The sequence below is a fragment of the Peromyscus eremicus genome, chromosome 8a (genome assembly GCF_949786415.1).
Source record: "Peromyscus eremicus chromosome 8a, PerEre_H2_v1, whole genome shotgun sequence".
Classification (NCBI taxonomy): Eukaryota; Metazoa; Chordata; class Mammalia; order Rodentia; family Cricetidae; genus Peromyscus; species Peromyscus eremicus.
In genome coordinates, this window is record NC_081423.1 from 8,239,523 (window position 1) to 8,263,064 (window position 23,542).

The following is a 23,542-nucleotide window of genomic DNA, read 5'->3' on the forward strand; positions in this document are numbered from 1 at the left end:
GGGAGCATTCTCTTGAAGCATGGAGTTAGACCCAGGCTCTTCCTCTTCCTTTCTCTCTATCTCTGCTTTGCCATGTGTACCCACCATGCCATACATCCATAGACCCAAACCAATGGGACCAATCAGTGAGTGATGAAGTCTCTGAAACCACAAATCAAGATACACAGTTTTCTTTATCAGTTTTCTTAACTCAGGTATTTGTTACTACAACAGAAAGCTAACTGACATACTCTCTAAACTTCCTAGAATCTAGAGCAAACAACATTTTTCTGTGTGAGTGAGTCTTATCTGTGGGAATAGGAACACAAAATAGTCACTCACAGAAAAGCTGCTACTGAGGAGTGAACTTGAGTGCTGATTAATGCAATAGAAAGCAGATCCAGCTGCATCATCATATCCTTCAAACACATTAATGCCTCAGACTTTATTGGAACACTTTATATTTTCCCTTAAAGAAGAAAAAATAAGACACTCTTGATGAAAAACTGAAATCTAAGAAAGAATATGATGGCTCATTCCTGTCATTTTAGCACTTGGAGAGGTTGAAGCAGGAAGGCTGTTTTGTGTTTAAGGCCATCTAGGGTTACAGAGAGAGACAGAAACAGAGAAACAAAGAGACAGAGGGAGGGAGAGACAAAGGGACAGAGAGAAAGAAGAAAGGAAAATAAAGGTAGAAAAGAAAAGAGAAATAATTTCCACCCCAGTTGAACACATGAGTGAAACATCTCCCTGAGAGAAGGGTCATCAAACTTTCTTCATGAAGAACCAGAGGACAGTGCTTCTGGATTCACAGGCCAGGTGGTGGCTGCTGCACACTGCACTCTCTCCTCCCCGGGGAACACAAGAGCAAGCTCATTCAATACATACCAGTGGTGATCAAAGCTGTGTCTTGTAAATAGATTCTACATCAACAGGAGCCTGGCTGGGCTGGGTCTTCTGGCCTTAGTTTGAAGACCCCTAATGGATTAGATTCGTTGGCTAATTTGTTATAACAATTATGGCAATAAAGTATAGAAATGTATTCTCCTGTAGTTCTCAAGACCAGAAGTTCAGAATTGAGGTATTGGCACTTTCACAATCCTTCCACATAGCTTGTCTTGCCCCATCTAGCTTCTAGGGTATAGCTTGCCCTTGGCTCATGGCAGCACCACACTCTATATTTCAGTCATCATGTAGCCTCCTTTTGGCATTTGGATATGCTAAGATCTTCCTCTATTTCTCTTATATAGGGCTGTCGTTGGATTTAGCATCCTCTCCAATTTCTAGATCCTTATCTCATTACTTCGGCAAAGACACTGTTTACAAATCAAGTCCTATTTGGGGGGTTTAGGTTGATGTGAGCTATAAGTATTATTTAGCCCAGAACACTTGGTCTAAAAGAACTGAGTACTTGAAGCTGGGAATATGGCTCAGCTGGTAAAGTGCTTGCCTGTGTAGGACCCCCAGGATCCACATAAAAGTTGGACATATCATCATGCGCCTCTAATATTAATGCTGGATATGCAAAGACAGGCAGATTCCCAATGCTTACTGGCCAAATCCATGAAGTCTCAGGTTCAGTGAGAGAGTCTGCCTCAAAAAAAGCCATGGAGTGATAGAAGACACTCAATGTCCACTGACCTCTGTACTACACACACAGATGTGCCCCCAGGTACATACAACCACATGAACACATGTATACATAACACACACACACACACACACACACACACACACACACACACACACACACACTCACATACACATATACAAACCTACCAAAATAAATTCAAAGGAAATACAGAAGTCAGGTAACAGAAAGGACAAGCAAAAGCAAAAGAAGGACCATGGCTAGGAGGCACTTTTGTGGTTAGCTGAACACTAACCCTAAAACCTGACTTCACTCTGCCAGCATGGAAGACTAGTAAGTACCAGGCAGAGAGCCACGGAAGGTGCAGATGTCACCATCACAATGCCCTCAGAACAGAAGACAGACTCCTTAGAGAACCACGATAACTGGCTGCCACATCTGTACAGCCTCCCCACAAATACGTACTGGACAAATAATGAGATAAGCCACACCCTGGCCATGTGGCCATGTTCCTGGGGTGCCTGTCTTGAGTAGCCCTGCAGCTGCTCCTGAGAGTGGGTTGTTGACATCGTAGACATGGTAGATGGTATCTTCCTGACATGCTGCTGAGTCTTTCTAATGTCGAAGCTGAGACAAAGAGGCTGTTCACTCCTGCACGACTCTTGAGGTGAGTAAAGACATGTGGCTCATCACAATGACAATGGAAAATGAAAATGATAGACTACTTCTCAAGCATTCCTTAGCACTCTCTAGCCATATGAGCCCCACGTCTTCTCCCCAGCCATTTTTGCCAGTCTCCAAGCTCTGATCTACCTCATGCACATTCTCTCCCCATCCACATTGTACTGCTCTCTAAATCAGACTACAAATGTCCTTTCCTCTAGATTCCTAGTTTATTTCAACCTATGTCCATAGAACTCCATATGCAACCACACAGGCTATTTGCTGATCTGAGTGTTCTCTTTTTTCTTTTTTTTTTTATTAAGAGATTTTTCTTTTCGTTTTACATATCAAATGTGGATTCCCCTGTCCTTCCTCCTCCCACCCCCCAGCCTTCTCCCCACCCCCTATTCCCAACTCCTCCAAGGCAAGATCTCCCCTGGGGAGTCAGCAGAACCTGGTATATCCTGATCTCTCTCTCTCTCTCTCTCTCTCTCTCTCTCTCTCTCTCTCTCTCTCTCTCCTCGTCCTTCTATCTCTTTTTCTTTGCCCCTTTTCTTCTCCCTGCTGGTGTGTGTGTGTGTGTGTGTGTGTGTGTGTGTGTGTGTGTGTGTTTAGGAGGAATTATAAGTTATTAAAAGTTTCTATCTTGCAGCAGAGGATTTAGGAGGGGATCTTCATATATGTTACTCATTCTTATTCTTTTGTGGTTAGGATTTTTTTTTTTTTTTGTAATAGACACATACTATTTGTCATAGGAAAAATAAAACTAGGAAAATTTCTTCCAAACATTTTGCTGTGTGCAAACTGGTACCATGAACAAATTTATTGAGATCCTAGGTGAGTGAGAAGAGGGAGAGACTGGGGCCAGAGGAAGGAATAAGCAGAATGAAAAGATAAAACGGGCAGATCAGAGGGTGAGTAAAGCCGCTCAGCCACCTGCAAGGGGAAAACGGCACCAGACCAACCTTTTAATGCGTAGTCATAAAATATCCTCATCTGTGTGCCATTTTCCAAAGCCAAGTTTCTAGATATGTCTCTTTGCTCTGGATTGATAAGGTTACTAATCACCAGGGGACAAGGGCTCTCCACAGTGACATTTATACAATTCCCTGTCCCTTCATCCAAATCAAACAAGGTAATACTCAAAAGAAATTAGCTAGTAGACTCCTTGACGCTTCAGCACAAGTAAGTCAGAACCTTTCTAAAGCCCAGTTGACAGCTGTTGACATAAGCAAAATAAGACTGAAGAGGCCTGAGCTGCAGATACAGATGCTGCTTTAGGAATTATTTATATGTGCACCACTGTGCTTGCCAGATAAATACAGTGGGTGCTTTCCCTGCTCTGGACTCTCAGAGTAGTACAGGAAAGTCTGCAGAGCCATGCACTAGAATGGAATCATAGAGCTGCTAGCAGACATGCCCACGATCATCAAGTAAATGGTGCCCACAATGGAAATAAAGGCAGCTGCCTCAACCTCAGTGTATCTTTTGAGGATGACCAGACAGTTCCCCACATGCTACCAAAACTTTTAAGTCTGTGAAGAAGAGGAAGGATACAGAAAAGGGAGGGCATGGATAAGAGAAGGAACAAGAGAAGAAAGAAGATGATGCAAAGGAAGAAAAGACTGTGGAAAAGGAAAAAGAGGAAAATGAAGTTGAGTTTCCTTTCTCTCCTTGCCTTTATTAACTCAAGAATCATGATCGCAAGATTCCTATATATGCTTTATCATTGGCACAATGAGGTATAATAAAATCTGCTCATTAATATTTATGGGATTAGAGTGATATTGTAATAAGTATATTAATTTTAACCACCATATCTCTTTCTCTCATGTGTGCTCTTACTATCTTTTCTTCCCTTTCTCCATCCTGCTCTTCAAATCTCTCTCCTCCTCCTTCTCTCTCTCTCTCCACTATCTCCATACACACACACACACACACACACACACACACATATATATATATATATATATATATATATATATATATATATATATATAATTAAAGACATAAGCAAGTAGAGGAAAGCATGTAAGAGCCTGAGGTGGTGGAAAACTTCTGGGCACTGCAGGCCAGCTGTACATACAGACTCGCAGTGGTTGCCACAACATGCACAAAACCCGTGTAAGCTCAAGCCAGACCAAACTCCAGCATAGAGAGAGGAGATGGGCATACAATTCCACCCCTAGCCACGAAGTTATAGGCAATTATTAGCTGTGGGAAGAGAGACCAGTTTCTGGATGAATGTATCCGCTTGGCAAGCAGACCACTCTCCAGTGGAATAGCACACATCCAAGAGTATTTGGACAGCACAAATTTAGTTTGAAGTTTTCTTTTAAAAAATGACACAATGTTGGGTGAGTAGGAAAGGGGGTGTGAATTGGAGAAGAGTTCAGGGAGGGAGTGAATACGATCAAAATACATTGTATGATTTTTCTATATTGGTCTCCATCTGTTGCAAAAAGAAATTTCCTTGATGAGCAGCAAGGACTACAGTTATCTGTGGGTGTGAGGATAAATATTGAGAATGAAGAATTATATTGGTATAGTAAAGTGGTGGTGTAGATTCACCTCCAAGATCCAGGAATTTACTTGCCCCAGGCAGCGGGCCTCAACTCTATGCAAAGAACTGCAGGCAACTGAGGGATAATGGGAGTAGGGGTTGGGGATCCTCTTCCTCAGGGAAGAGTATGTTAATTGTTTATCAAATACCAAATGATCATCCATGAAAACATCAACATACAAGTGACATTATGTAACACTATACGGACTGAACACATTGTGTTTTTACATTTAGGAATGTAAAAAGTTATTAAAAATGCATGCATAAAACTCTCATAGTTAACATGTATCTGCATATTAACACATATATATAAAAGATGTATGCATGGATAGCTGAAAGGATTGGTGAATGGATGAGTATTTTGACAGATAAGTTGATGACAGACAGTATTTCACTTTGTTAGGTTAGTAACTAGACACCATTGCCCCACAACTGGACAACTTCACGTGGGGTGAGCAGCACTGACTTCACTGGCACGGCTTGTGGGGCTTGGCGGGTTTCCTCTGGCAGGAGGCCCACTCCCTTGTGAGGCGCTGGCTGCTTCTCTAAGAGAAGGAAACAGACTCTTGTTCTGGTAAATGTCGGCACCAGTGAGACAAACCTCGCTGGCTGGCTGTATGCTGGGAACAAACGTGCTTCTAGTGTTTCACTGCTTGGAAAACGAGACTTGGACAACCCCGACCCACTGAGCCTGGCTCTGGGGACACAGAACCTTTCTCATTGGGGCTGCTCCAAACACAAATCAGTTGAACCCGTTCCATCTGTGAAGTTTAGGGCTGACTAGAAGTTTCAAATACCTAATCTTTAAATTGACACCATCTTTCTGAAAGCTAGCCTGCCTGCTTGCAAGTGACTAGAGAGATGCTTCTACAAGCAGCTGCTGAAACTAAGAACAGGAAAGCTCCTTGGAAAAACTCACTCGTTTTTGTGGGTGTAAATCTGCTCGTTTTCAGTACCATTGTAAAACGGTCTCCAGAATTGTATGGTTCAGGTTGAAATGATGCTTCCTAGGCAAACTGTTCTGGTAAATGGCTCAACTGTCATGCACCCCAGTGTCTGCATTTGCAAAACGGGAGTAAATATTCTCCCAACTCATATACCCCAGTTAGTGGAGTGCTTTCCCACACATTATAGCGCCTTGGGCTTGATCCCCACATCACACAAACAGGGCCTGTTGTTACATGCACTGATAATCCTAGCACTCAGAAGGTGGAAACAGAAGGATCAGAAAGGCAAGGCCAGCCTCGGTTGCTTGAGATCTTATCTCAAAATCACCATCATCATCATTACCATCACCACCACCACCACCACCACCACCACCACCACCACCACCACCATCATCATCCTTATCATCAAACTCCAAAGGTAAGCAAAAGATGACAGGCAATAAAGGCCAATAACTGTTTTAGAGAGCTTTGCACTGGGCAGTAACTGTGTCTATATGAGTATCAGTGAGGACCATAGTGTCTTTAGGAGGTAGATGATGAATCTCTTTAATCCACTCTAAAGTAACACAAGAAGCATCAAGAAGTGCATCCTGTTACTTATATAAGTCCACAAGTAGGAGAACAAGGCACTGTAATTATCTCCAGTTCCTGATGAGCTATGGATAAATGGGCAAGGGAAGCCACAGAACAGATAATGAAAATCCCCAAACATATCTCTTCAACTGCCCCATCAAGTCTCCTGAGGCTCCTTTCTGAAGGATGGGACATAGGAGTAATTATGCTCCAACTACATGAATAACAGAAAACTCTGAGTGAGTGCTGTGCTTCTCCCTTCTCTGCCAAATTCCACTCCATATTCTTATGCACTGTTACAATATCTGCTTGAAAGTATGAAAACTAGGTGAGCACCTGAAGCGCTGAAAGGGTACAAAGTAAGAAGGATCAGCAATTGATTCAGAGAGCAGTGTCGACCTGCTGAGTTGAAGCCAGCATACCTCAGCATACCGTTCCTCATTCCACAGCCATGGCAGGCATTACTAATTGATCATGGCACTCCATCCTCTATGCATCCCTACTGAAGACAGGCATTGCCAGTTACCCATAGACAGAAAGTCACAGAAAATCATTTTAGCACCTGACAGTGGCCTTGATGATCTACAGTGAAGGTCTGCAAGTGAGTTAGGCACTTGGCAGCCAGGAACAACATGAACAGGCAGAACAGGAGCATGAGGAAGCCTGCAACACACTCAGAAAGGGAGTTAGCGTCTTTGTCATAAGTGCTAAATGTTTGTGAGTGATGGGAATGTCACAAAAGAACAAGACCAGGGAATGACTTCATTGTGTGAATACAATTGACATGAATTTCAAGGTCACATGGGGTTCAGAAGCCTGGAAACATTCAACTTCCTCAAACAGAAACAGACTTTTAAAACAGATAACATTCTAGATATAATGAGAAATTAGTTTTATAATCTTTACAAATGCCCCAAATATTCCTAACAGACACATGATCACAAATGCACAGATAATGCTGAGACATGTCAAGAAAAACACAAAACAATTAATTAGCGTGACAACTCCCCTGAAGGAAGTAATTCAAATATTGAGTGAAAAACAAAAGTAAAATAAAATGAAATCAGGAGGTGCCTACATTACCATAAATTAGTGAATATGATCAAAGCAAAGCCAAGGACTGTCTTTCTGTTCCCGGTGTGGGGAAACCCACAGTCTGTTTGTGCAGCTGGCATTCATGTGCTGAGAAAGCCCGGTTGTTCACTGGGAGAAAGGTGGGCAGGGAGTTCATGGGTTTCTCAAGGTGCCCACACCTGAGCAAAAATGCCTTGTGTGAATGGCATGGCCTCTAGCAAAGAAGAAGAAACGACAGCCAAAGGAGATGTTTGTCACTATAATAAGAAGCAGAGAACAGAGGACCAAGTGGAGGGAGGTTTGTGATCACGTCCTACCCTCCATCTCCAGAGCTCCAGTGCACACTCCAGAGAGTGGAGGCTCAGCTCTCACAGCAGCTCCATTACTTTTGGTCCTTAAGATGCTCCTGAATCCTGAATTCCTGGTACTGTCCTTTGAGGTGACCAGTGCTATTTCTCTTCCATTCTTGGTTCAGTTTAAACTATTTGCAGCTATATCAAGCAACTACATCCAAGATCCTGACACCACTTCCTCTATCTCTGGGCACACATTACTAAGTGACATCAGCATTCCTTCATGCTTGACTTTAGGCCTAGAGCAAAATTCCATACAGTGATGGAGCTGAGCTGAGAGTCGGCATGTCTGGCTGAAGGCCACATGCAGGAAGAGTCTTTTCTTCCCAGAAGCCTCAGGCCTTTTCCTCTTGAGGCATTCAGCTGTTTGAGTGGTGCTCACACCATTTAAGGAGGGTAATCTGCTTTACTCAGATTTCAGTGTTAATCATATCTCAAAAATGATTTCACAGTAACATCTAGATAGTGTTTGACCTCATATCTGGGAACTGTGACCAAACATAGTTGTCAGAAAAAAAATCAGCCACAATCAATCCCCTTTTCTCTCTTTTTTTCTTTGATTCCCTTCCCTTCTTTTTTGTTCTCTCTCTCTCTCTCTCTCTCTCTCTCTCTCTCTCTCTCTCTCTCTCTCTCTCTCTCTCTTTCTCTCTCTCTCTCTCTTTCTCCCTTCCTCCCTCCCTCCCTCCTCTCTCTCTTCTCTCTCTGAAGTTTTAGAATTTGAACAAGGTCCCTCATAGCTCACATTGGCCTTGAACTCACTATGTAGCTGAGAATGACCTCTAACTCCTCATTCTCCTGCCTGCACCTCCCAACATGGAGTGGAAACATTCTAAAACAGCATTGCATGGACTGACTGGTACTGGGCTTCCTCTGATTTCAAAACAGCCCTGTTTCCTCTCTGTGTTCTGCATGGGCACAACCTTCCCTTTGTCTGACATTCATTTCCAAATTGAAACAATATCTTGTGTAAACACATGTTTTCTCTGAATTCCTTTCATAACGAAGCAGAGGGCCTTTCTTTCTGCCTAAGATCCTGGGTAGTATTCTCAACAGCAAATGGTAGGTAGTGCTGACACACGAGAAAGTGATCTAGCTGGAAATGCTAAGGCTAGAAGGATGCTTGGTGAGACTCCTCCATTCTTCTGTGCTGAGAGGCACACCATCCCAACCCTCCATGCTTGTCAGAATCACTGAACCCTTGGCAGCATGATCAAATACAGCATGAGCAGCATGGGAAAGTGCCTCATACCCCCTTCAACACTCAGTCTCACAACACAGGGTGTATATTGCTTATAGGAAAAATGTTTTCTAAAAGGTATATTTTTGTTGTTGTAATGAAAATAGGTTATCATGTACACAGTAGGAATGTAAGTGAGTGAAACCTTTTGTGGAAGGCAGATCAGCAAAATCTATGAAGCTAAATTGATCTAGCTACTGCCTCTGCAAAAATTATTCTACAAATACACATGTACAAATACAGAAAAATGGAAGCATAAATATATGCAAGTTCTGAAACAGAAGAAAGTAAAAACCAATACAAACCGAATCAGTTACATTACTGGATGGATGGTGGTGGGGCACGCTTTTAATCCCAGCACTCTGGAGGCAGAGCCAGGTGGATCTCTGTGAGTTTGAAGCTAGCCTGGTCTACAAAGCAAGATCCAGGACAGGACAGGCACCAAAACTAAACAGAGAAACCCTGTCTCAAAAAAACCAATATACATATACATGTACACACACACACACACACACACACACACACACATCACTGAGAACACAGTAAATAAATATGAAAAACTATGAAGCTAGTAAAAATAATTAGTTCTAAAACCCTATATGGAAATATCACATAAATAGGTGTGTGTATATTCGTGTACATATGCACAAGCATGCACATGTGTGAATGTGTGTGTGTGTGTGTGTGTGTGTGTGCGCGCACAGGCATGTATGTTAGTGTTTGTGCATGTTAGTGCAGCAGATGAATGGCTACAGTTGGATGGATTGGATGGGGCAGGCAGGTAGGTGGTAGACATTTTATGGGAGGAGTCACTCTTAGAGAATATGGCTATTTATTTCATTCCTTACTCCTGATGTCTTTCACAAAAGCTGCTACCTCTGGGGATCTGATGAGGATATGAAATTCATGGTGTCAGAATTCTAGGAAAAACATCCTCAATTTTGTTTCCAATTTAATTATAAAACATTAATTTCATAGTAGCCTTTTCAAATACATGCATACAGAGAACAATTACAGGACTGTTCCAAAGCAGCAGGATTCATACAAGGTAGCCACATAGTTCAAGTCAATGTGCTATTTTGAGAATAGAGTTATTTAAAGCAAAGATGAAACCTCTATTTTACCACTCACCATTTAATGCTAAGCAAGTAATGACATTCTCAAATCTTAATTGAGCCATATTTCCAGCAGGTTTGATAATACATACTGCATTTTGGACACAGTGAATTAAATAAACACTACCCATAATGTTTAATATTGATGTTTAATTAGTATGCATTTGTGATACACACAAACAAACACACACACACACACACACACACACACACACAAATGGCAGTGGATTGTGTCATTTCCCAATGTATATTTTTAGCTTTTCTTTCCCCATTTTCTTGCAATTGCTCAATTGCAGTCAGTGCCTTCGAGATGCCTCTTTAACCCTGAGCAGGAACAACTGAACATGAATAGCAACTTCCTAAACTCAAAGCCATGCAGAAACAGCAGTCTGTGCCATGGTCCCATCCCTGAGCATCCAAACAAATGGCCTCTTGTGAGGTTAAGTTATAAGAACAAGAATGTTCTGGCTTCTCATGATGGAGCTTCACAGTTTAGCTTTCCATCGGAAATGCCTATCACACACATTAGCTGTGCTTTGTCTAATTTCCAAGCACAGATAGGGGGTGTTCATTCCATACCATCTACACCACAGCATACCAGCCTCCTCATAAGAGCTGGCTTGCAGAGCATCCTTTCTTTCTATGGAAAAGAGCTAGGCCTGCGACTTATAACTTGACTCTGGTTCTTTTTCCTTTCCTTTCATTCGTGATAGAGTCTCATGTAGCCCAGGCTGGTGTCAAGCTCACTATGATGGGAAGGATAACCTTGAGCTTCTGATCTTCCTGTCTCGACCTCCTGAGTGCTGTAGTTATGGTCAGTACCATGCCAGATTGTATGTGACTGCTAATCAACCCAAGGGTTTGTTTGTGCTGAGCAGGTGATCTACCAACCAAGCTGCACCTCCTGTGTAACCCTGACTATTTCTTAATCTCATAAGAGTTGACACATCATAGTGTTCAGGGAATGTCTTTTGGATGTTGAAATAAACCATCTAAAAGCAAAATAATCTTGAGTGTTTTTCCACCTACAAAAATGTCTGCATAAATTCTAGTTCATTAAGTCTCCTGGCAGAATATTTACACAACTCTGCTGTTTAAATATTAATAATGGAAGCAACAACAATGATGGCAATGATGGACAAATTGAAAGGTGACCCCACAGAGATGTCAAGACAATGCTTCTGCCTCTTTATTTCCATTCTGCCTATTTGTGAAGGAATGCTTTTGCTGGTGTTAGTGCCTAACTAGAATAATTTACATCTATCTCCTTCAATCTTGAATTGAGAGCAACGGTGTCTGATGATTGTCTTCTTTGAATCATATTCCTTGTATTTTTCCAGCTACAGTGACTTTGACAAAAAGCACAGCAAGAAAATAGACACTCCTTCCATCTACTAAATGCCTTTCCTCACTAACGCCAGCTTTTCCTGGAAGGTGGCACAGAGAGGAAAGAAGAAAATAAAAAGGTTACACTCATACACTGGCTGTAGAGACTAAATCAGATCATGTTTATTGATTTATTTCAATCAATAGACATGGGAAAGTTCAGGAGAATTGACCCGTGCCTCCAGGTATGCATTTGATAGAGGTTTTTGCTTTTGTTTTCTTACCCAAAGTTGAGTTACTGAAAAAAAAAAAAACAGTTAGGTCCACCAAGTGACACAGATAGATTATAGTGAACATGGGGAAAGGAGAAAACTCAATTTTATCTATTAACGTACCTATCTGTCTGTCTGTCTGCCTGTCTGTCTATCTATATATCATCTATCTATTTTAGTTTGAGCAGAGTATGACTTTAAAACAATAATTTGCACAAGATATTACGTAGTCCATACATTAAGAGGTGAAAACATTTTAGAAGCACAAGCCCATACCATAATCCCCTAGGATGAATGAATCATTATACTTCTCAAAAGTCTGCCCGAGCATTCTGGCTCCACAGCTTGGGTCCTAAAGTGAGGTACGGTGTCATGATGACACAAGCATGAACTGGAAGAGGCCATGCACCATGAACGCCAGGGGGAGAGGAAGCAACAAGTCTGGGACAAGAAATACTCTTCAAGGGCATATTCCCAGTGACCCACATCTCCCACCTCCCAAAAGCCCATCATTGGATTAGATAGCAATTCTGTTTCCCGCCTTTGCCTCCATGAATTAGGTCGCTGAAACCATTTCCACAGCATTATGTCAGCTAGAGTCTTCTGGGGGATGGTGAGTCTTCTCTGTGACCTTCAATTTTTGTTGACTTTTCTTGGAAAATAAAAAGTTCTACCATGTTTGGACACAACATGTCATCCCTTGACTTCAGAAAAGTTCAACTAACCTATTTTCTGTAGGAGCTAAACCAACAATTTTCTGTGCTAAATTCCTTCTCACTAATTTGAGAACTCACAAGACTACTGTCTTTCTGTGGCATGTCACCATAGAGAGGCCACTGCCAATGATGCAAATAAGATTCCATGAACTGTATTAGATGTTATTCCCAAGACTATATAACCAGCTACAACACCAAAACTTAGGGGCACTATTTTGTTAATGTTAAGATTTGAGTGGAAAACAAAACTGTAAGAGGGTGTTGACCTGTGTTGGTCAGGAAGAGTTGATGTATACTGCAATACTGCATTTTTAAATTTTTTTTACTTTTTGTCATCAAGGGGACTAAGAGTGGAATGAGGTAATGGACATGATGTGGTAGACAAGCCACATCTTCTTTCTTGTTTATCACCTTTTCCCTTTGTCTTTTGGTAGTAACACTTCTCTTTGCACTGAAATGCTTTCCCCACAGTGTGTATGTCACATCTAAGCTGACTCCAGAAGTGCTGCTATGTGACAGATACTCTCCCAGCCTGTGCGTTCGAATCTACTCTCCTTCTAACTCCAAGCATCTGTTCAGGACTGGGAATTTCCACTTTATATACTTTCTTCTTTTATTTAATTTTTAAAGATTTATATTATTTTAGATTGTGTGTGTGTGTGTGTGTGTGTGTGTGAGAGAGAGAGAGAGAGAGAGAGAGAGAGAGAGAGAGAGAGAGAGAGAGAGAGAGAGAGTTCACTTAATCACAGAGGCCAGGGGAGGAGAATCAAATCCTTGAGAACTGATCTTGGGTCCTCAGCAAGAACAGTACTTAGTCTTATCTCCAGCATTCTTATCACTTCAATATATTTTAACATCAACTCCTTTAATTATGATTTATGCATGTCTATTTGCATGCATGTGTGCTTTGTGGGGAAGGAGGCTGTGCAAATGTAGAGGTCAGAGCAGCTTGCAGAAGTCCCTTCTTTCACCATGCGGGTTCTGAGAATTTGAACTTCCGCTGCCAGACTTGGTGACAAGTGTTTTACATACTGCGCCATCTCACTGACTGAAATGCATGGAAGCTTTATAAGAGACCGTGTTGTTTTGTGAAACATGAGATATTAAGAACATGGCCGGGAGCCTGTATGACTGATCACATATTAAAATCTCCTGGTGAATACAGCCAGAACTGAGAACAGACTGCAATAGTTTGAATTGTAATGTGATGAACCCCTCAAAGGCTCATGTGTTGAATGCCTGGTCCTGAGCTGTGCTGCTGTTGAGAGGGGACACATCATGAGGGCATCTTCCTACTCTCCTTCTAACTCCAAGCATCTGCTCAGGACTGGGAATTTCCACTTTATATACTTTCTTCTTTTATTTAATTTTTAAAGATTTATTTTATTTTAGATTTTGTGTGTGTGTGTGTGTGTGTGTGTGTGTGTGTGTATGTGTGCTACATACACGTGAGTTCAGTTAATTCCTCATCAATGATTAATTCATTGCTAAAGGCTGCAAAGAAGTGTTGCCTAGTGGGGGAAATGGGTTACAGGGCAGGCCTTTAAAGCATCCTACCACCCGCCCCAGGGACCTTCCTCCTGTATTGCTATTTCTTAGTTGCCATGGGGCAAGTGGCCTCTTCCACCACATGCCCTCACCACCAAGGTAGTCTGTCTTACCTTAGGCTCACAGTAATGAGGCTAGTTTGCTTTGACGGAAACCTTTGGAAGAATGAGCCAAAATAAATTTTTCTCCTCTTAAGATGATTTCCCTCAGGCACATGTGACAAACAAAAGCTGAACAACACAGAGACTCAGAGGATGGAAAATGATATAATACATTGGCCACCCTGCTTGTGCTGGCTCTAGATCAACATTAATACACTGTAATTTCTGACTCTTAATTCCATGAACCGCGAAGTTTTATTCTTTAAACGATATAGACATGCACTGGAACTGAGTTTCTGTTACTTGAGAGGAAACGCATTCCAAGTCCAAGGAAAACTGAGAGAAACATGATCTAACTCCATGGAAAATGTTTCCAAATTCACTTTCTAGGGTGGTAAGCTACCTTAGAGAGGTAAATGTGCTTGCCACCAAGCCTGGTGACCTGATTCCTAGGAACCACAAGTTGGAAATAACTAGCTCCTGCAAGTTGTCCTTTGACTCACGTGTTTACACACACACACACACACACACACACACACACACACACAAATGCAACGAAACTGTTTTTAAAATTCACTTTCCCAAATAGGTCTGATTTGAACCAATTTAGTATCCATATCAGCAAAAATCTGCTTTTTCTTTGCACAACTTCCCAGATGAGATGGTCACCCAGGGTGTAACAAGAGCGTTTCTGAAAGTGGAGCAGGCTTTATAGTCTCTGTCATTTGAGGGAGGACACTTCTGGGCTAGCATAAAAATAATTTTGGAAGGAAGTGTATCCACTCTGTGAGAGTGTCTGCCAAGATTTGGCCTGACGTGATTTGAAATGGCTAAGACAATCAGCTTGAAAATTGAGGTTTCTAATGGGAACACCTACTCAGCCCTAATAATAGGGGAACTACCATCATAATTATAATGTGGTGCAGGCAGGTACATCATTAACTAACTTTTCTCAGCTACTGCAATTAGTGAACATCAATAGATTGAGTAAATTATTAATAACCCACACATGCTTCAACGCGCACTGCTGGGTCTGTTTGCTTCTTTTCAAGTAAGAAGCGAAAAGTTCACAGCTGATACCCAAACAATCTCTGATTGATTTCCACCACAACACCACCTGGACTTTAAAAATCATACTTCTTGGAGGCAACAATAGTCATTAGGAGTGAAGGAGTGAACAGAGAAGGAAATATCCTGGAAGTAAGAGTGTAATCTGCTGGAATGACCTCCTCTTAAGAGTTGATCAACAGCAGCCCTTTCCATACAATCTGGTACAATCACTTCTGTTGCCAACACTGTGTGACAGTCACGGTGGAAGGTGGTGAGGCTGTCACTTACACAGCATGGTGAGAATCGGTAGTTCTTTAACAGAGCCTAGAAACCCATAAGGTCTATGTGAGTCATAATAGTTTCATGAAGTCATAGGCCATTAAAATCCAGTGAGAACCGCCGGGCGGTGGTGGCGCATGCCTTTAATCCCAGCACTTGGGAGGCAGAGCCAGGCGGATCTCTGTGAGTTCGAGGCCAGCCTAGGCTACCAACTGAGTTCCAGGAGAGGCACAAAGCTACACAGAGAAACCCTGTCTCGAAAAACCAAAAAAAAAAAAAAAAAAAAAAAAATCCAGTGAGAACCATCCCATAAGTATCATGTGTGATCAAGAAGAAAAAGGGAATGGAAAGGAGGAAGAAAGGGGATAGGAGGGGAGGAAGGAGAGGAGATAAAAAAGAAGAGAAACATAAGGGGAGGAGGAAAAGATGAGAATGTAGGGGAAAGGAAAGAAAGGAAGGGGGAGGCAAGAAAAGGGAGGGGAGAGAGGGGAAGTTTGTCCAGAGAAAAGTTAAGGTACATAGGTTAAGGGACAAAGTCAGTAATGTGTCTTCTGTCTTTTGCACTTAAACTGCTGGAAAACAAGTGTTAAACAAATGTATTCCTTGTTCTTGGGTATGCATCAAGAAGTTGTTGATGTGAACTATAAACAGCCATGAAAGTCCTGTATTAGAGGAGGCATGGTAGAAAGAGGAGCTGGACCAAACACTTCAGCCCAGGGATGGAGGTCCACAGACAGGTTCCCTCAAGAACTATAATGTCTACTGTCTACTGGACTTTCAAAGTGTCACGACTGGGTTGTGGGGAAGATGAGGCAGAACAGGGGTAAGAGAAACACCATGCACAAAAGTCTCGATGTGAGAAAACCTTGGAACACCTTCAGAATGACTACCATCCTGACATTTGCAGCCCAGAAGGAATGGGGAGGGGCTGGCTAGGGTCCATATGGTTCCTGCCCGAGGTGACAGTGAAGCACGCCAGACTTCACATGAGAAGCAGATCAACAGGTCTGTGCATGCACAGTGGAGTGTAGAGGAACGCAGGAGAGAAGGAACCATGGGAGTTTGTACTAATTCACACAAATGATGAGGTGCTCCTCACCCAAGACTCACACGGAAACAGGACAGTGAATCAATAGACACATTTGTGGGGTTACTGGGGGATAAAACCCCAAGCTCCACTCCTTGCCCTACATCTCTGGGGGTGTGATTCTATTTTTAACTCCTTACTAGGCAAATATTCGCTGTAGCTACTCAGTGGGGTGAAAAGTACCAGGAAATCCAAAAATCCTATGGTCTGTGTAAAACATAGAAAGCTGGCACTGGGCATGATAATACAAGTCTGTAATTCCAGAACTTGGAAAGCTGAGGCAGGAGGATTGCTGGGTTACATGGTTAGACATAATCTCAAACAAAACAAAAATAAATACAAAATAAAGATGGAGATTTGGGTGTCCAGCACTAGAGATAAATTGCAGCACTTACTTCTCTCTTGCTTCTCTGCAAATTGAGTTTGCAGGGCTGGGAGATAGTTCCCTGAGTAAAGTAGTTGCCTTGCAAGCCTGAAGACCTAAGTTCAGATCCTAATAACCCATGTAATGGTGGGCACATTAGTGCATGCACATGTAATACCACTGAAAGCTAGAGACAAGTAGATCCCTGGGTGCTTACAGGCCATCTAGCCTGCCATGTTCAGCACAAGACCCTTCCACGAGGCATAGGGTAAGGACCAAAACCTGACCTGACATCTGCAGTTATGCTGTGTGCTATGGTACAGGTGCCTGCCTGCACTCAGACACAGGAACACACACACACACACACACACACACACACACACACACACACACACACGCAAGGGAATCTTTCAGAAGAAAAGATAAAATGTAGGGCTGGTGGACCAGAAGTTACTTTCTCTGAAAACAATCCATGAACCAAGAAAGGCAGTGAGCAATAAGGCTCCAGGTATGCCTATGTTCCTTCCTCCTTCAAAGGAACACAGCAGGTTGAACTCATTTTAAGCACATGCAGAGTTGCAGGCTGTCTACCTGTGAGCAGGAGGAGGAACGGAATAGGTGACCCTGGGGTCACTCTGCTACAACACACTCAGAGCCTGTCTGCAGCGAGAGCCCGAGGCTGCTGAATTCAGGATCAGTCTCAGGCAAGCTCTGCCTCCCAGGCCTCTCCGGGTTTCTGCTCAAACGACTGCCTCATTTTGAGATCATTCAAGCATGTTAAAACTGTAGACAGCAGAACTGCACATCTATTCAATGACCACTTAAACTATACAACTGGAATTTATCACAAGTACAAGGGGAAGGGTGAGTCGTTAGGAAATCAAACTTGGAAAATCTCCTCTCCATCAAACAGGCATGCTTTGTGTTGAGGGAACTGGGCACTGCAGCCTTAAGACACTTAATATGTGCAGTTTTCTCTCTGGGATGAGGAGAGATCTGAGGTAGAAATGTGCACAGAAAAGGAGGAGCCTGAGATAAGAAAATCAAAAGCATAGGATTATACAAAAATTAATTCTATCGCAGCCTGTGTAGCAGGCTTCTCGGAGTTTCCTTGTACTCGGTATTAAAAGGAAAACTCTCAGGGTGGGGAGGTCTTAGTTGGTAAAGTGCTTGCAATGCAGACACAAGGACATGAGTTTGATTGTCCCAAAACCCACACAAATAGCTGACATGGTGGCACAAGTGCTTTTTCTAGGCTGGGGAAAGCAGAGACAGGAGGCTCCCTGGGGCTCACTGGCCAGCAATTCTAGTCTAATGGGCAAGTACTGGTCAATGAAAGACCCTGATTCTGAAAAGAAAGTAGAAGGCTCTTGAGGAAGGTTGATCTCTGGCCTCTCCATCCATGTGCACACACATGAACAAACACACATACACACAAACTTCTATAGACAATAGCCATAGTCCTTTCAATGTCACCCATCTGTATTAAGGTTCTGTTTCCATAGCTGCTGCTCTGGCAGACATTTAATGCTCTTAGGATCTGGATCCTGGGAGCTAAAGATGAAAGATACTATGTTTGTTGTTGTTGTTTAGGTTTCTGTTTGTTTGGCTAGTTTGTTTTTCTCTAAACTGGTTGTATCTGTTTCTTAAGAAATGGCTGTGGCTACTTTCTCTGGCCATCAAACAGAATCCTTTCTTTTAATCTCTGATCTCATGGGGGAAGTTCCTACCCCTGTCTGCCTCCCAGATGACTGCATAGCATTCAGCTGGAAAACCTTTCTTGGAAAGCTTTTGCCCATGGCCAAGCCTTCACCCTTGCCTTATTCCAACAGTCACTCCTGTGGAGCACTGGTACCATGTCACCCTTGCTTTGTTTCAATGAAGAGCTTAAAAAGATGAAAAAGAAGTAGCTAAAGCTAACCCCAATGACCTATGCAGCATAGCTCTCTCTAGTGTCAGAAAGGACTCTGTGTTCAAGATCACTAGCCAACCTGCTCTGCTTGGGGTCAAAGAACTGATGGGCTGATAGGGACTCAGGGGTTCCTCTCCAAGCTCGTTGCAAAGGTGAGACACTACAGTCCCGAGGAGCCATCCATTTCAGTGCTAGAGAGATGCAGCACATGATATTGACAATTCCTACCCAAGAGCTTGAACTCAATCTCCAATCAAATGGAGATGCAGTTTGAGCTAGGACAGGCCTTTCACCCTCTCATGTGCACCCTACTCTACACCTCCTGCCTGTGAGCTGGACAGGCTGACACAGGCTTAGACAGGCAGGACCCATTTTAAAAGCCATCTCTGGTCCTTTGGAACTGTTCAGAGAGTAGCAGAGCAAGGAGTTTTAATCATAGAGCTCTTAGCCCTCAGTCGGGTGTCAGCAGCAGATGGGGTAGATGGTGGAAGAGGAAGAGAGAAAGGAATGACTGCCAAGTAGCTGCGGAGATGAATACCCGGCCACTGCAGCTACACATGGCATGTGCCATGGACTTCAGGGATGGAGCTTTTGAAGATCAGTGTGTTTATGAAAGGTCACAGGCAGGAGCCATGGAGCAGAGTGAGGAGGGGAAAGGGAGAGAGAGGGACATGGAGATGGAAAGGAGGAAGTGAGGGTCGAGATAGAGCAACTAGAAGGAGAGCAGAAAGAGAAACAGGGAGAGAGAAGGAGAAAGAAAAGGGGAGAGGAGTAAGAAAGGAAAGAGCAAAGGCTAGAGCTGTTAAAAGACAGATTTAAACATGGCCCTGATGCAATCTTGTTATGGCTTATTTCACTGATAAATGTGAAGCTTAAGCTTCCACTTATTTTTAAATTTCAAGAGCCTCCTGAGTGGGCAGGGTTCATAGTACAGTTGGTTGAGTGTCTGCCTTACATGCATGAAATCTTGGGTTCGATCCACAACATGCATAAATCTGGCACAATGTTATACACACCCATAGTTCCAGCACTTCAGAAGTGGAATCAGGAAGACCAGAAATTTAAGGTCATCTTTGGTAACACAGTGAGTCTGAGATCAAGCTGGGCTGCACAAAACACTGTCACAAATGAACCAACAAACAAACCTTCATTAACACTTAAGAGGTAAACAAGAGGCTCTGAGAAGAGGGCAGATCCCGAATACTCTCATCACCATAATCCACAAAGGTTTGAGCATAAAGTTCTGTACAGATCTTGATTTGAACTTCTCTTACAGCCAATAAATATGCATGGTCCTGGGAAAGAGGTACCTGGAGGGGGCCTCTGGCTAAAAACACCCTGTGTATAGGTGCAGACGTTGGTACTAGGGAGGACAATCTGTAAAGCTACAGCTGATGTTCTCAGGATTTACAAGAAGGTACAAGTTAAAGGAAGAGATGCTGGCAGACCCATTGCAGAATTTGCATCTCCTCCCCTCTGTGAGACAAGCTGAAAGGGGCTGACTTTCATGCAGGCAAAGGCACAGAGAGACACTGCATTATGGGAGACCCCAGGGAGACACAAACCTAACGCTGCTTAAAGGCAACCTTCAGCTCTCACCTTCCTGGACCATAAAGACGCCTTTATTCCAAGGCTTGAATTGCTATTGATTTAAGGCTGTTTCATTGCAATGCAGGGAAACCTTTTATGCTCTCCGATGTAAGTGGGAGGAGTTTAAACAGGGACAGTGGAGGAGTTCCGTGCTAGTGACGCCATCATTGATAGAAGGCTCCAAGGACAGGATGGGCTCTCCACAGGACCCCTAAGAGTCTAGTCTCTTACTCTATTATGCTGGGAGTGTTCCATGTGGTGGTAGCACTGGGTATGTGGTGGCAGCACTGGGCATGTGCAAGGACAAGAGTGTCAACTTTGTAAGTGGCTCTGCAAGGGCTGGAGCTGTTTCTGGCCCTTCCTTGGTGGAGGGTCTTGGCCTTCCTTAAGTGTTCAAAAGCCTCTGGGACACTTTCCCTCCCTAGTGAGGAAAACTTTGAAATGAGAAAAGGACTCCACTCCTGTTTTCCCTAAAAACGATAATTTTCCCAAAGGAGAGAGATCCATGGCTTATTAGCAGGATGGGTAAAGCCTGCAAAGACTGTCTTCTCCCATGGGAAAAAACTTAAGAGGGCTCAACCCTAAGCTCTGCCTTTATAGCCGCTAAATGGTGCTCAGGGCTCTGAAGTCCGTGTGACACTTTAGAGAAAGCCAGGATTTGCCTTCAGGAAAACTTAGTCAAATCTTTCTAATACGCATAAATATATATTACTCTGTGAAATCCCATGGTGTGTGCATATAGATGTGTATGGTGTGTCAGATGTTGCATGTATGTGTCTATACAAGTGTGTGTAAGTGTATATGTGTACATGCATGTGTATATGTGTGTGTATATATATATATATATATATATATATATATATATATATATATATGTGTGTGTGTGTGTGTGTGTGTGTGTGTGTGTGTGTGTGGCGGACATATGTATATGTGTGAACATATGCAGGTGTTTGTAAGTATATAGGTATGCATAGGCATATGTGTGTGTGTGTGTGTGTGTGTGTGTGTGTGTGTGTGTGTATGTGTGTCTAGGTACCTGTATGCTTTTATGTGTATCTAAGTGTGTTTGTGTGTTTTTAGCAGCCCTCCCAGACTTGAAGTGCTGATCCACGGTGTTGCTCTGTAAATAATGGTAAATAATATAGATGAAGAAATAATCCATGAAGGAGCATCTTTTGCAGGGAAGATCTTCTGAGATGCTGTTCAGTGTCAGCACAGGGATGAGCCCCCAGTCTCTAGATGTGTGCTCCCCTCCAAGGACAAAAAAAAGGATTAAAAGGCTGAGTGAGGAGCAGCTCTGGAGAGCAGCGACCCCATCAGTACAAGGTGCTGTTATTTTTATTTTTATTGGTACTTCTGCTGCCTTCGGGGGAGGGTGTAGGATATGAGAATATGGCTAATTTTCTGCTTGACTCCAGACACATTTTAAATTACTCAGCCACATTTTATTTTAAATTGACTAATAAAGAAACCCTACACCCCACACCATCTCATATTTCCTTGGGTCATTTAATGTTCCCACCTTCTAGAGTGACTCAGTTCTGACAATGAGGTTGGGTGTGTGTGTAGGAGAAAACTGTCTGATGCATCATCTATCTATCTATCTATCTATCTATCATCTAGCTTTTATCTATATCTCTCACACAATCTCTTCACCTTGCATTTTTCTCTATATTTGTCCTTTCCTATCATCTCTCATTTTTTGGTGCATACATGTTCCTGTGTGTGTACATATGAGTGCCCATGTGGAGGCCTGAAGTTGATAAGTTGATTTATTTTCTTTATATACTGTTTTGCATTTTCAGTTGTGTGGGGTTTCAACAGCAGGTTTGTATGTGTGTTTGGGTGTGTATGTGGGGGTACATTTGCTGGTTTATGTGCAGCTGTGCACCTATGCATACGTGTGTGTAGGTGGATGTTGGAGATCTTCCTCAATTGCTCTCCACTTTATTTATTGAAGCAGGGTTTCTCAATGAACCTGAAACTGGCCAATTCCAGCCAGTCAAGTTAACCAACTTACTCCAAAGATCCCCTATCTTTACCCCCTGTAGTTGAGATTACAGGCAGTGGTCTTACCTGTCCAGCTGTTAAGTGAGTTTTGGGGAGCCAAACTCTTGTTCTCATACCTGGATGACAAGTGCTTTATCCATTGAACCATCTCCTCGGTCACCTTCATTTTATGTTTTGAGACAATCTCTCACTGAACCTGGAGTTCACTGATTTGTGGAGCCCCAGGGATCCACTGACCTCTGTCTTGCCATAGCTGGGGTTATAGGCATGTACCACTGCACCTGGCTTTTCCTGTGGGTTCTGGAGGCCTGAACTCAGCTTCTCCCTCTGGCACAGCAAACACTTGACTGACTGGGAACTGCCCCAGCCTTCCAGTTACCTTTCACTGTCTCCCTCTTTTGCTCTCTATTTGTCCAATCCTGAACACAGAGCTGACAGCTGGAGTCACTCTGAATCAGACTCTTTGCCTTTATGCTCTCCTAAAGTGGGGGGAGGAGTAAAATGGGAAAAAAGTGTGTGTGGCTTTTTGCTTTCCCCTACATAAAAATAAATGGAAAACATTTTGCAAATGTCAAATGCTGTATAAAAGGGAAAAATATGAAGGACACTGGACACATAAACAATGATACTAACGACAAATTTTACCTCTCTGAAACCACTTGCAACCACCCAATTCCAATTTGGAAATTTTATCTCAAGGGTCAATAAACAGCTCTATCATAGAAAGAGTATATTCTCAAAGAAAAATCCTCCTCAGATGTGTCCAAAGATGAAATTGAGAAAAACAAAAAGACCACTCAGGTTGGGCCTTTACTTTTAATCATTCATTCATCCAACAGTATTTGAAGCAAGCCCATATATTCCTAATGCTGTAAGACACTGGGAGCACCACATACAGAACATTAGAGGTGGCCTGCCTGAATGCAGCATGCTTGGGAAAGGAGACAGATAATTGAGGTATGCATATGCAAACAAGATAATGGCTCATTATGGTATTGCAAAACAGAGTGCTTGACTGACTGTCCAGAAGGTATGAAGATAAGGGAACAGTCCCCTTGGAAAATAGTATTGTAGAGACCAAAAGCAAAGAAAGGGCCAGACACGTGGAGAACAGTGCTAAGGAGAGTGAGTGTGAATACTCAGACACACAACACAATTTTGGAATGTTCCAAAAACCACCAGGCAGCTAGTA

The 23,542-nt window shown here is 42.7% G+C and overlaps 1 long non-coding RNA gene across 1 annotated transcript; it reads left to right on the forward strand.

The window, feature by feature from the left end:
- Positions 1 to 1,976: 1,976 nt before the first annotated feature.
- On the forward strand, positions 1,977 to 23,325 carry LOC131915843 (uncharacterized). The gene is made up of 3 exons (XR_009380453.1): positions 1,977 to 2,237; positions 21,522 to 21,666; positions 23,190 to 23,325. It is a non-coding gene; the product is annotated as an uncharacterized LOC131915843 (long non-coding RNA).
- Positions 23,326 to 23,542: the final 217 nt, after the last annotated feature.